Consider the following 12,554-nt stretch of genomic DNA (forward strand, 5'->3'; position numbering starts at 1 on the left):
TCAAGTATTCTGTTACAAGACTAGAAACTGATTAAGACTGAGAGGGTGGCAACTTTGAGATTGTGAACACTGTTGGAGAAGCAAATGTCAGAGTTAAACATCTTGAGCTTGGTTTGGATGTGAAAAGTTTGAGATGGTGCTGAGATACCCAGATGAAGATGTCAGAAGGCAGCTGGCTGTAGGAGAGTGGAGCTAGAGCTCTGGAGAAAGACCCGGGCTAGAAATAGAAACCTGGACGCACCGGTGTGTGGATGGTCTTGCAAAACACGGCAACGGCGAGGGCAGTCGGTGGCCCAGACACTCAGACCTTAGCAGATGTCCTGCCTGCAGCAAGCTCGCTGCTTACCTGCCCCACGAGGCCGCATCTCCAAGCCACATGGACTCAGAAAGATCTCCTATCTCCTGCCAATCATTGAGATTTTACAAGTTATCTTTTCCAACTTGATCTAAGGGATGTGAAAAGAGATTGGTTTGGAAAGTCAAAGGATAGAAAAAGCCTAGTGACAATGGGAAGAACCTGATCTTACAAGCACAAAATGGTTCCCAGTTGCTGCAGCGGTTTCCAAACCCCTCTGCCCACACAGGAGCCATCTGCCTGCTGGTGGCCGCTCAGCCGAGGCCAGCAGCTCCAGTCAGGGGGAAAGCGAGCATCTATCTAACAGCATCTGATATCAGCGCCCCAACTTCCTGCCCCTCCTCCGAAAAATCCCTCCACACCCCCGCCCCCAGCCTCAGAAAGCCTCTGTATTACCATCACCAGCCCTGCGAGGAGGGGGCCTGGCCGAGGACGTGCTGAAAGCCGCAGAGTGAGATTGATGTGGGGAGCGGCCGCCCCGGGCATGTGTTCGCCATCTGTCAGGCGGAGGGATCCCTGCCAGCCCTACATGGTTATTCAGTATTAAAAGAATATTCTTTAGTTTGACTGACACCCTACCCTGGGCAGCCTCAGCCAAGACAGTTGGGCTCTGGGATCCAGATGGGATGAAGGGGCCTCTGCTCTCCTGAGGGAGATGCCTCCGGAGGGCTGGGCCACCCAGGGTACTAGGGGGGAAGGGGCTCTCCAGGGCCCGGGAGGAGAGTGTGGCTTGGCCAGGGCTAGGCAGGCCTGGGCCTGAGCCGGGGCTTTTATGTGTGGCTCAGTTTCAAAGGCAAGGGCAGGACTGAAAGAAAATGTTCCTCACACGTTATCCGTGCATCGTAGGGTCCTTTGGAGAACAGGAATACCAGGCTTGTGGGGTGCCTCCTGCAATGGAATACCCAACGTTAGGCTTTTTCCTGGAAACGTGTATATACAGATAAACCTTGCTTATTAATTTCAGGCCAGACACCAAGAATAGACAGAGGGCCCCTTTTCAGTGCTAGCCCTGTTGCCTTCCCCAAATATCCAGGTTTCCCTCCTGGAAGCCAGTCTCCTCCAGGAGGGATCTTGTGGATGTGGCCCCTTCCCACTGAACTGAGGCACAGCCAAGTGACTCCCTTGGGCAATGGAACGCAGGCTGAAGTGGCATGTCCACCTCTGGATGGAAACACTCAAAACAGTGTATAGTGGACCTTGTCTCTCTTCCTCTGTCACACCAGCAAGTTGCAGAGAGAGGACATTCCTTAAGCCTGGGTCCCAAGGCACAGCTAACATGGAGCAGAGTGGCAGCCAACCAGTAATGAACCCATGATGTGACTGAGACATGAGCCTTTCTTTTTAAACTGCTGGTATCTGGGATCTGATTGTTGTTGCAGCAAAACCCAGCATATCCTGACTGATACACTCATATGCTTGCCAGCTCACATCACCTGCTGTCTTTATACGCACTGTGTGGTTTCAGAAGTTTCAACTGGCAGTTGGAAAAATACCTTTGCAACAAGAACATTTAAAGGTAAAACTGAGGGCAGATAGTTAATTAAAATGTACTGCCACATTAAGTTTTCACAACTAAGAACAGTACCAGGCCTGGGATTCCAGGAAGATTGCTTAAGATGCATTGTGTTTGTGGTGGAAATAAAAGCTGGGTACCCAGACCAAAAACTCCCCAACCAGTGATGCCAAGGCAGAGGGTGTAAGAGTTGGAGATTCAGAGCAAGGTGCTGGGGGCACACAGAACATGTTTGCAGGCCATTAAAACAGCTCTCTTCTCTGCACACATGTGAGCTCTTTTTTTGTCTTTCTTTCTCTCTCTCTTTTTTTTTTAATGGATGCAAGCTGTCACGCAGTCACCCAGGCTGGGGTACAGTGGCATAATCATAGCTCACTGCAGCCTGACCTCCTGGGCTCAAGTGATCCTCCCTCTTCAACCTTCTGAGTAGCTGGGACTATAGGCAGGCGCCACGACACCCATCTAATTTTTTAAATTTTTGTGGAGTTGGGGTCTTGCTATGTTGCCCAGGCTGGTCTCAAACTCCAGGGCTCAAGTGATCCTTCCACCTCGGCCTCCCAAAGTGCTAGGACTATGCTTGAGCCACCGCACCCAGCCATGGGTTTCTTTTTGTTATTGGGCTGCATCTCCAACACTTTCATCTTGGTGTTTGATCTAATCTCTCTGGAGACGGATGGATAAAAATCAAACTTTAACAGTAGTGCCCGTTTTGGTTCATGAAGACAAAATAATTCTGCTCCTCTGAATCCATTCCAAGCATATCCTTGAGTCCTTACACTGTGAGAACTACTTGCAAGCTCCCAGAGCGCTGCTGAGAACATGGAGATTTGCCTGTGGCTGAGATGGTTCCCTTTTGGTTACCAGGACATTTCCAGTTTGGCTGCTAAAAGCCAAACATCTTTCTTGTGAGCCATTCCCCCGAGATGCCCAAGTCAGCTCTCAAACCCAAATCTCACATTTTCCATTGTGTTTGTCAGCTACGCAAAGAGTGGGCTTATCCTCAGCTGCAAGTGGCTCTGAGAAACCTGCATCTGATTTAGCGTTCCGCTAACAACTCAGCACTCCCAACAGGTTGTGGTCATATGAAGTAGGGTCACAGTACTGCTTACACGCACTCACATAGCTATGTGTGTCAAACAGCAAAAGCTCCTTCTGCCACGAGGAGGGTCTGCCACAGTTTCAGTGGCAGCCCCAGAGGCCTGGGCTGCCTCGCCGCCTCCTGAGGGCACTCTGGCTGGAGTGAGGAGGGGCTGTATGGATGCCAAGCGGCTGCTGAATAAGGAGATGTTTGCCTTGCTAGACCTCCCCATCCCATCTTTTCCTTAGACATATACCCAGATGTACCCACATGCACCCACACACATCCACAGGCATCCACACACACCCACATGCATCTATACACACCCTCACAACCACACACACCCTTTGCCTCCTCCATTCAGAACTGCCCGTGGTCTTGCCTTTTTTCCACGAATAAGCTTCAATTTCATGGCAGCAGAAAAGAAAAAAAGCACTGCTATCAAAGTCTAATGCTGTCTTTGATGTTGGTTAATAGCAATACAAACAGAAGCTTATTATAGGAAGTGATCACTCTCACCAGACTTTAACACACCTTAGACTGAAGCCTAAATGAATGAAGGGATAGAGAAGGAAGTCACCTCTGAAATACCCTGGGCTTGCAGGGTAATAGTGTGCAGACAGGTTTTGAAGTCAAAGCCTCCAGCAAGGCTTGCTGTATCTCCTCTGCAGACACTGCAGCAGGGGCCTCCTTTGCAGTTTTTATTGAAAGAGATTTCAGGCCTTAATTCTTCCCTCTGGATCCTTGGTAGTTAAAGAAGTGAGGCTTCATGAGGTTAAGGGGTTGGGGGAGCCATCATGTCTCCCCTTTCCTCCCCATTAGGCCCTCCAATGCTTTGCTGAGGGACTAACCATGACAAGGCCGATGACAAGTCCCAGTCTGGGGAGTCCCTTGGAGTGAGTGCCACCTGTGGGTTGTGTCTTGAGGCCCTGCTAGGGAAAACCTTCCCTTAAAATCACCCAGACCTGCTGGCCTGACATTTTGTCATGGGCAAGGGCCATTCGTTTGGGGCTGCTGGTTTTAAGGACTCAGCTCCAGGAAGAGGAAAACTGCTATGGGTCAAAAGCCAAATCAAAGGCCCCCGGACACAGCCTCAGGGGGGCAATAGGGTTCAATGGTTAGAGCCAAGATCCTGGACACAGAGGCCTAGCTGTGTGATCAGGGCAAGTTACTTCACTTTTCCTTTCTCTTTTCTATAAAATGGGCAGGGGAGGACCCACCTCCTGGGCCCGGCATGACAGAGAAATAATGGAGGGTATGCCTCATGCACATCACCAGTGTCTGGCCCTGGAAAGGGTGAGGAGAGCTCTTCCTATTCTTAGGACCACGCCTTCAGCAGAGGGCTTGAGGAAGCTAGGAAGAAAGAAGGACACCAGGCCACAGGAAAGAGGAAAAGCAGCTTTGGCTGAGCTTGTGATTCTGGCTCTCTGTTCCCTTGCTAACCCTCATTAGGGTAGACGCCAGAATCAGGATCAATGTAGGCTGGGTGCAGGGGGTCACACCCAGCACTTTGGGAGGTCAAGGTCGAGGATCACTTGAGCCCAGAATTCAAAACCAGCCTGGGCAACATAGTGATACCCTGTATCTACAAATAATAAAAATGAAAAATTAGCCTGGCGTGGTCATGTGCACCTGTAGTCCCAACTACTCAGGAGGCTGAAGTGGGAGGATGGCTTGAGCCCAGGAGGTCGAGGCTGCAGTGAACCATAATCACACCACTGCACTCCAGCCTGGGCAACAAGTGAGACCCTAACTCTAAAGAGAGAGAGAGGGAGAGCGAGAGAATGTGTAGAAAGCACATGAAGTGAGAGAACATGTAGAAGGCAGGCCTGGCATGTTGTAAGGGCCCAACTACTCTTACAGAAATTGGATATTTTGTAATGCAGTGAACTGGGGGACTGAGCCTGTCAACATCGGAAGTTCACGATCCAGGAGCTTCATGCATGGTCCCCATCAACCAAGACCCATGGTTTCTGCCTTCCTCTTCTTTGGGGTTACCTCCTGGAGCCTCCTACCTAGAGAGCAAGCCTTGCTTCTCCTGTTCCATTTGGAAGAGTTGACCCCCAAAACCTAGAGTTGGGGCACCCCATCTCAGTGTTACATCCACCACTTTCTCAGGGGATGGGATTCTTATGCAAAGGGCTTTTGGAGGCCTTGCCCAATAGCTCAGAATTTGGGTGTAAGCATACAATTTGTTCTTCAATTAGATATTGCCTTAGCCTGGACCAAGTGTTGGCGGGAATTGGTAGCTGGTGGCAAGGTGAGGAGAGGGCTGAGGACAGGGCAACGGGGACGTGAAGGACTCAGGCTGCCGCATGGCTAGGAGGCATTCTCGGTCCAGCTAGGACCTCCAGGACAATGTTGACTAGAATTGGCCACAGCAGATATCCTTGACTTGTTTGCAACCTCAGGAGGAAAGTGTTCAATAGTTCATCTTTGTGTAAGGTGTCACCCACAGATCTTTCGGAGATATCCTTTAGTAGATTATGGAAGTGCCTTTCTAATTAGTCATAAACAGGTGCTGGATTTTGTCTAATGCTTTGTTTAGAATCTATTGAGATTATCATATGACATTTTTTCTCCTTTATTCTATTAATATGATTATTATGTTGAATTTTAAACCAGCCTTATATTCCCAGAAAAAAAAGCCACTTGTTCATGATGTATTATCTTTTTTATATATTTTTGTATTTTATTTGCTGCATGCCTGCTCATGAGAGATGCAGGCCTGTACTCCCCTTTCTTATAATGTCCTTGTCAAGTTTTGATATCAATGTTATGCTGGCCTCATAAAATGAATTGAGAAATGTTCTTTCTTTTCCTAGTCTCTGCATCTTTTCTGTACTATTGATATTATTTCTTCCCTAAATATTTAGACTACTTCTTGACATCTGTGGTTGTTTTTAAAATAAGTCCACGAATTCTTTGATACTCTTCTCTTCAAGTGGTGGAGCTTAATTCCCTTTCTTGTGCACGTAGGCTGGATTTAGGGACTTTCTGCTAATGAGTGGAATAATGGCAGGCCACATCCAAGACTAATTCATGAACTGCAGCTTCTGTCGTGGGTTCTCGCCCCCGTCTCTCTCTCCCCCATCAGTCCCCCTGGAGAATCCACTTGCCAGGCTGGGAGCTGCCAGTGAGGACCCAAAGCTTCCCAACAACCACGTGAGTGAGCCTGAAGTGTTTTCTTCAGCCCCAGGCAAGCCTTGAGGTGACTGCAGGGCAACAGCTTGACTGCAGCCTCATGGGGGGCCCTGAGCCAGAACCACCCAGCTAAGCTGCTTCCAAACTCCTGACCCTCAGAAAGCAGGTGAGATGAGAACACGTGTTGCTTTTAGCTGCCATGTCTCAGGGTGATTTGTGATGCACCAACAGGTGCTGTGGCTCAGAAGTTAGCTCTGTTAAACTCACCTCTTGCTTGTTCGTAGGATACCTTTACATTCCGCTGGAGCACATCCTGCATTAACTTCCTAAAAGGAGTACAAGAGTGGTAAAATTGGTCAGTTCTTGCAAGTTTGAGATGCCTTCATTTTATCCTCACACTTGACTCATAGTTTGGCTGGATGTAGAAAACTGGGTGGGTCATAAGTTTTCCTGAAAAGTGTGAGGACATCACTTGACTGCCTTCCAGCTTCCAGGACACTATGGGGAAATGCAATGTCATCATGATTCTTGTTTCATTGTGTGTCATTGCTTTTTCTTCTCTTCTAGAAGCTTCTGAGATATTATTTTGAATCCCTAGAGTTATAAAGAATGAGTGTTTTTTCACTAATTATGAAATTAATGGATTCAGTGCAGAGCAGCTCCACATGGCAGGGCTTTCTGCGATGAGGGAACATTCTTCATCTGCATGCCCAATATAGCAGCCACCACCCACATGTGGCTATCGCACACTGGAAATGTGGCTAGCACAACTGAGGAATGAAATTTTCATTTCATTTAATCTCAATTAATTCTCATTTCAACTTAGTTAACCATGGTAGCTAGTGGCTACCATCTTGAACAGTGCAGATCTAGATATCCTGCGTACGTTCTGATAAAGTGTCTTTTTCTTTTTTATTTCTTCTCCTTTCTCTGGCTTCATTTTTGGGTTCATCATTGTTAGATATCCTTGACTGGTCCTCTTAAGCTTCTTACATTTATGTTCTTCTTGTCCATCTCTGCCTTTTTGTTCCTCCTTTGGAACATTCCCTTTGTTTTCTACTTCAACTTGACTTTTTTTATTTTGCTTTTTTTCTTTAAGTTTCAAAAGCTCTTCTTATTGTCAGATTATTTATTTTTAAAGGGTCTTATACTTGATATATGGATGCATTATTTTACTTTATCTCTGAGAGGTGGTTTTTTTTTAAGTTTTTGCGTGTTCTATGCATTTTCTCTTTCCTCTACGATCACCTTATTCTGTCTCTGTCATGTGAGTGTTGCTCTTTAATGTCTGATAATCTGGGGCTATTTGCTCATATTTAAGACTTAAGTGTTAAAAGTCTGAATGAAAGCTTTGAGGGGTTGGCAGAGCTTCTTAGTGGGTGAGAGTCCCTTCAGAGTCCTCAGGTGACAAGCGTCCTGATGGAGGTCCCTAACAGGTCAGTGTCAGGAGGTCTCCTCTCTGGGTCCATTTCGTTTCTTAAGGGAAGCGTCCTTCAGCCCTGTGCCTGCAGGAGGGCGGGGCCGCTGGTGTGTGACTGCCTTCCCATGTTCTGAGAGCAAAGAAAGGTAAGAAAGCTGGAGACCTCACCATTCAATATGAAGACGTTCCCCACATCCCCCCATTTTTAACCCTGCATCTGACCTCTCTTCTGCACTGCGCTGTCTGATGGCCCCTAGTCCAGAGCAGAAGAGCTGAGTTTCTCACCAGATAACTCTCCAGCCTCCCGAGGGAAGAGGGTGGCAGTTGCCTGGGTGAATGGGCAACTTCATCCAGACCTTTATCAACCTCTTGGTTTTTGGCTTCACTGAGCATGGCACCTGGTGCCTTTGAGACCTGACAGGTTCTAGGGGATAAGGAAGTTCCTTCTCACCTGTGTCCCCTCTGCTGACATTCAAGATGGACATTTTTGGCCTGTTCTGTCCATTACTACTTCTTCAGCGTCTCTCTATCTTTCAGGGTTGTCCTACAGTCTCTCTTCTACAGCTATGTTGGCCCTTGTGGGTATACCTTTGTATTTCCTTTATTGTCATCCTGGTGAGCTTTTGGAGGGATAGGAAACAAACCCACGTGGCCCCTCCGCATGTAAGAAGCCTTCTTTGTTTTTGAATCTGATTCGAGTTCTCCACATTGGCTTTCCTCCACCAATTAGCCCCACTTGCCTGCCTACATCTTTCCCATTCACTCAGAAGGCTTCATCTGCAGCCAGCACCATTCTCAATCCCAGCTGCCTTCTGAAAGCTCACGTTGCTTTTCTTCCCTCAGTATCCCTCCCATTTAATTCAACCTCAAATCCCACTGTCTCCATGGAGTACTCAATGACTGGTTCAGCCTATAATAAACTTTTTGTTCTCCAATTCTTTTAGCACCTATAGTTTGCACATGTACTCTAACTCTATTTATTGATTTACTTATTCCTGGATTCATTCCTTTACTTATTAGTTGGGAACTTGTCTCCAGAGCCTTTTGCTTTGTTAGGTTACATAAAATGCAGTCATATAGAGCATATTAGAATCATGTGGGAAAGAAAAGGAAAAGGCCAAGGTAAACTGGGGCCAAAAAGGAGCCGATACAAGAGCACACGCTGTCACATATTGAGTCCTACATGCTCAATGGGTGCATCAAAAAAACAGCTTCAGGCCATTGCGGTGGCTCACGCTTGTAATCCCAGCACTTTCGAGGCCAAGGCAGGTGGATCACCTGAGGTCAGGAGTTTGAGACCAGCCTGGCCAACATGGTGAAACACCATCTGTACTAAAAATACAAAAATTAGCCAGGTGTGGTGGTGCATGCCTGTAATCCCAGCTCCTCGGGAGGCTGAGGCAGGAGAATCACTTGAACCTGGGAGGCGGAGGTGGCGGTGAGCCAAGATCACACCATTGCACTCCAGCCTGGGTGACAAAGTGAGACTCCATCTCAAAAAAAATCAGCTTCCATTATCCAGCCTCTGCTAGTGCTCAACAGGATGGCTGCTGACACGTTGGGCTTTTTCACGAGGGGATCCCATGTCCTGAAAGGCACATATCCTCAACTCCACCCTCACAGACACTGGGGGTCCGGCAGTGGACGCCACAGGACTGTTGTGAAAGGTCACTGAGCTTTCCCTGCTAATATGGTGGGAGAAAATTGCCACACTCTTTCGTCAGAGAATATTGAATACCCTTGTCAGAAACAAGATGCTGGACCTCTGGGCTAACACAGGGTGGCATTTCGCCTGTGACCCCAGCAGTGTCTCCTGGGCAGTGCATAAGACTTGAGTAGTGTTACAGGCCCAGCTTTTCACTTTTACGTGAATCTCTGGTTTTCTCTGAATTTTGGTTTCCTTCCTTGTAAGATGAAGATATACTTACCCTGCCCACTACTCAGGACTAATATGAGAATCAACTGAGTTAATATCCAAATACTATATAAATCAAATTTAAAATGCTATACATCTATCTTCTTATTGTCTGTGCTTTTTCCTGAAGTCTAAATTACCCTTTTGAGAAACTATACTGTCAAACCTCATATGGTTTGAAGATGCTAAAGGAAACATACCCATGACACACTACAGGGCCTTAAAACATATGGGGCTAAGCTGCCTCCGGAAATAGAAAGCCATGTCCCAACATTGAATACACTGAACAACTTGGAACAGAGAATCTAACACAGCAGATTTTTTTTTTTTTTTCAGAGACAGGGTCTCACTCTGTGGCCCAGGCTGGAGTGCAGTGACACCATCGTAGCTCACTGCAGCTTTCGTCTCTTGGGCTCAACAGATCCTCCTGCCTCAGCCTTCTGAGGAGCTGAAACTACAGGCATGCACTGTCAAGCCCAACTAATTTCCTAAATTTTCTTGTAGAGATGGGGTTTCTTCACATTGCCCAAACTAGTCTCAAACATTAGGGCTCAAGTGAGCCTCCTGCCTGGGTTTCCCAAAGTGCTGGGATTAGAGGTGTGAGCCACTGCACCCGGCCCAGCAGATCTTTAATATATGCAGACATGAAGCCAGGCTAGATGGAGACTGTGTCAGGCTGCATCTCACAAAGCCCTTTCGCATTCTCTACCACATTAAATGCCTACAACAATGCAGTGAGGTAGGCATGACTACTCTCAGTTTAAAGAGAAGTGAGATGAATTTTTCAAAAATCAATCAGTTAAGTGGGAAGACATTTCTCAGTCCTAAATCTTGCTCAGCATCCACACAATCTAAAGAATTTGTCTAACCATGGACTATGATGACAGTGAGCACATACACGCTCTAAATCAGGGGTCCCCAAACCCCAGGGCGAAGACGGGTACCAGTCCATGGCCTGTTAGGAATCAGGCCACACAGCAGGAGGTGAGTGGTGGGCCAATGAGCATCCCCACCTGAGTTCAGCCTCCCGTCAGATCAGCAGCGGCATTAGATTCTCATGAATAAGGGCATGAACCCTTTTGTGAACTGTGCATGTGAGGGATGTAGGTTGCACACTCCATAAGAGAATCTAATGCCTGATGATCTGAAGTGGGACAGTTGCATCCCCAAACCATTCTCCCCCTTCCCCCCCACCCCTGCCCCACCTTTTTCCACAAAACCAGTCCCTGTTGCCAAAAAGGTTGGGGACCGCTGCTCTAAAGGACTCCTCATAGTCCAGTGGCTCTAGGAATGAGTGACAGGCACATAACAGTACAGATAAAGGAAATCCTTCTGAAGGATGGGCTGAACATGTCCTTTAAATTTGGTTTCAAGCTGGACTGAAAGGAAGATGCTTCATAGGATCTCTGTTTAAAACTGTGGGGTACAAAGTCCTTTGTTTAGCATCTGGTTCCTGCCCTAGGAAAAGAACATTGTCTTTCCTGAGCTTTGCCTAAAATCCCTAGAGCAGACGATCCTCTGTTCTCAAACCATCACTTCAAACATCTCAGGGTAGGGGTTAGAAATAAAAGAAAGCTCTTGTTTTTCCCACTACAACCACCATACAAAACGCCAGCAGCTCATGGCTCACCCCAAACCACTGGGCACTTAGGGATCCATGGTGGCCATGAGAAGCAACAAGAGATGGAGAGTGGAAGGCAAAACCACTTATGGCAACATAGTCTGCCTCATCGCCAATGCCCGCATGACTGGCAGAGTGCATGAGCCTGGGGTAAGAGGGGACGGGCATGGAGGGCTCAGGGAGGAGTTGCTGGAACTTTCAGTACCATGGCTGTCTAGTGCTTAAACCAACCTTCCCACTGAAAACCACCAAAAATGCTAAGGAAGAAAAAGTTTACCTGCACCAAAAACTGATCATTATCAGGCCAAACCTACATGAAGCCAGACCCCCAAAGAGATAGCTGTGATTTGAAGCTCTTTAGCCCTGAAGGCATTTGCTGAACTCAGCACATTTGAGCTCTGGTTTTTACAGCTTCCCAGAGCACTGGGGAAGAAGAAAATACTTCAATACTTCGGGACCACCCAAGGTGGGAAACCTAATAGAATAGTGTGACCCATAAGGCTGCCCCACCCCTTCCCCAAGGCACTGCAAAGAGAAGCTGCAGTGCTGAGCAGGGCAGGGGGAGGCAAAAGCTGCACCCGCATAGCAGCCCTCTCTGTGTTAGCAGCCAAACATACGAAACATCAAGCTGTGAATTTCGTTAAAAGCACTGCAGGTGGATAGTGGCCTCCCGGGGCAGAGGTAAGTGCAGATGTTCTCCAAGAACACCCCCTCACTCCAAGCCTCAGAGAGACCCCACAAATAACCTTCTAAGGCTAGGGAGTGGCCCTGTGAAAAATAAAGCACACAAGGAAAAAGGCATCATGAGTGGGAAGCAGCAGAAACCAAGTCAGGGTGCCAGGCTTTAGTTTGAAGCATATGGACTTTATTACAGGGGAGCCCTGTGGACCGTATCTGACCACGCTGAGATCTAAGAACATTTTAGCCAAAAGGAGAACAGCATTAGAAGAGGGGATTGTCACCAGTGTGCAGGCTCACACCTCCGACTGACAGATGGCATAATTCCCTGGAATTTAAAGTTCCTGGAAAAGCAGAGGATGCAGTGTGGTTGATCTTCTGCTTCTCTTTCCGCGGCTGTTTTCACCCTCCTCTGCCTCATGAAAGAAGCTGACTGCACTCTGTACCTTCCCCGCTGCCATGACCCTTCCACTATGCTCTGGATAACCAGCTCACCTCCATGTGTTACAGAGCCCACTCAGCCTATTCTCCAGACAGGATCTGGAGGGTGCCCTCAAAATTAATCCGTCTGCAGTCCATTCCATCCACAGGAAAGCATTTTCTGCTCATCTGGCCAGTTTGGCTAATGGTGATTAAAAACCATTTTCATCTGCTTCACCTGCTTTCATCACCTGCTTCAAGATCTTGAGACTGTTGTAAATAACCATTTTCTACTTCGGTAACCATGTCCGTGACCCCATGAGATCCAGCTCATAAGTCCTCCATTGCTTTCACTCGTACAGCACTTGGGTCACCAGCACTTGAGTTAGGGTCTATGGACTATGTTCAGT

The 12,554-nt window shown here is 47.6% G+C and overlaps 1 long non-coding RNA gene across 1 annotated transcript in view; it reads right to left on the bottom strand.

Moving 5' to 3' along the window:
• LOC134756890 (uncharacterized) overlaps positions 1-12,554 on the bottom strand; it is a 37,529-nt gene that overhangs the window by 20,800 nt on the left and 4,175 nt on the right. Inside the window, exons 2-3 of the long non-coding RNA XR_010130292.1 lie at positions 6,358-6,416; positions 1,182-1,243 (exon numbers count right to left, since the gene is read on the bottom strand). This is a non-coding gene — a long non-coding RNA (uncharacterized lncRNA). The remainder of the gene's footprint in view (positions 1-1,181; positions 1,244-6,357; positions 6,417-12,554) is intronic.

The sequence above is a fragment of the Gorilla gorilla genome, chromosome 13 (assembly GCF_029281585.2).
Source record: "Gorilla gorilla gorilla isolate KB3781 chromosome 13, NHGRI_mGorGor1-v2.1_pri, whole genome shotgun sequence".
Taxonomy (NCBI): domain Eukaryota; kingdom Metazoa; phylum Chordata; class Mammalia; order Primates; family Hominidae; genus Gorilla; species Gorilla gorilla.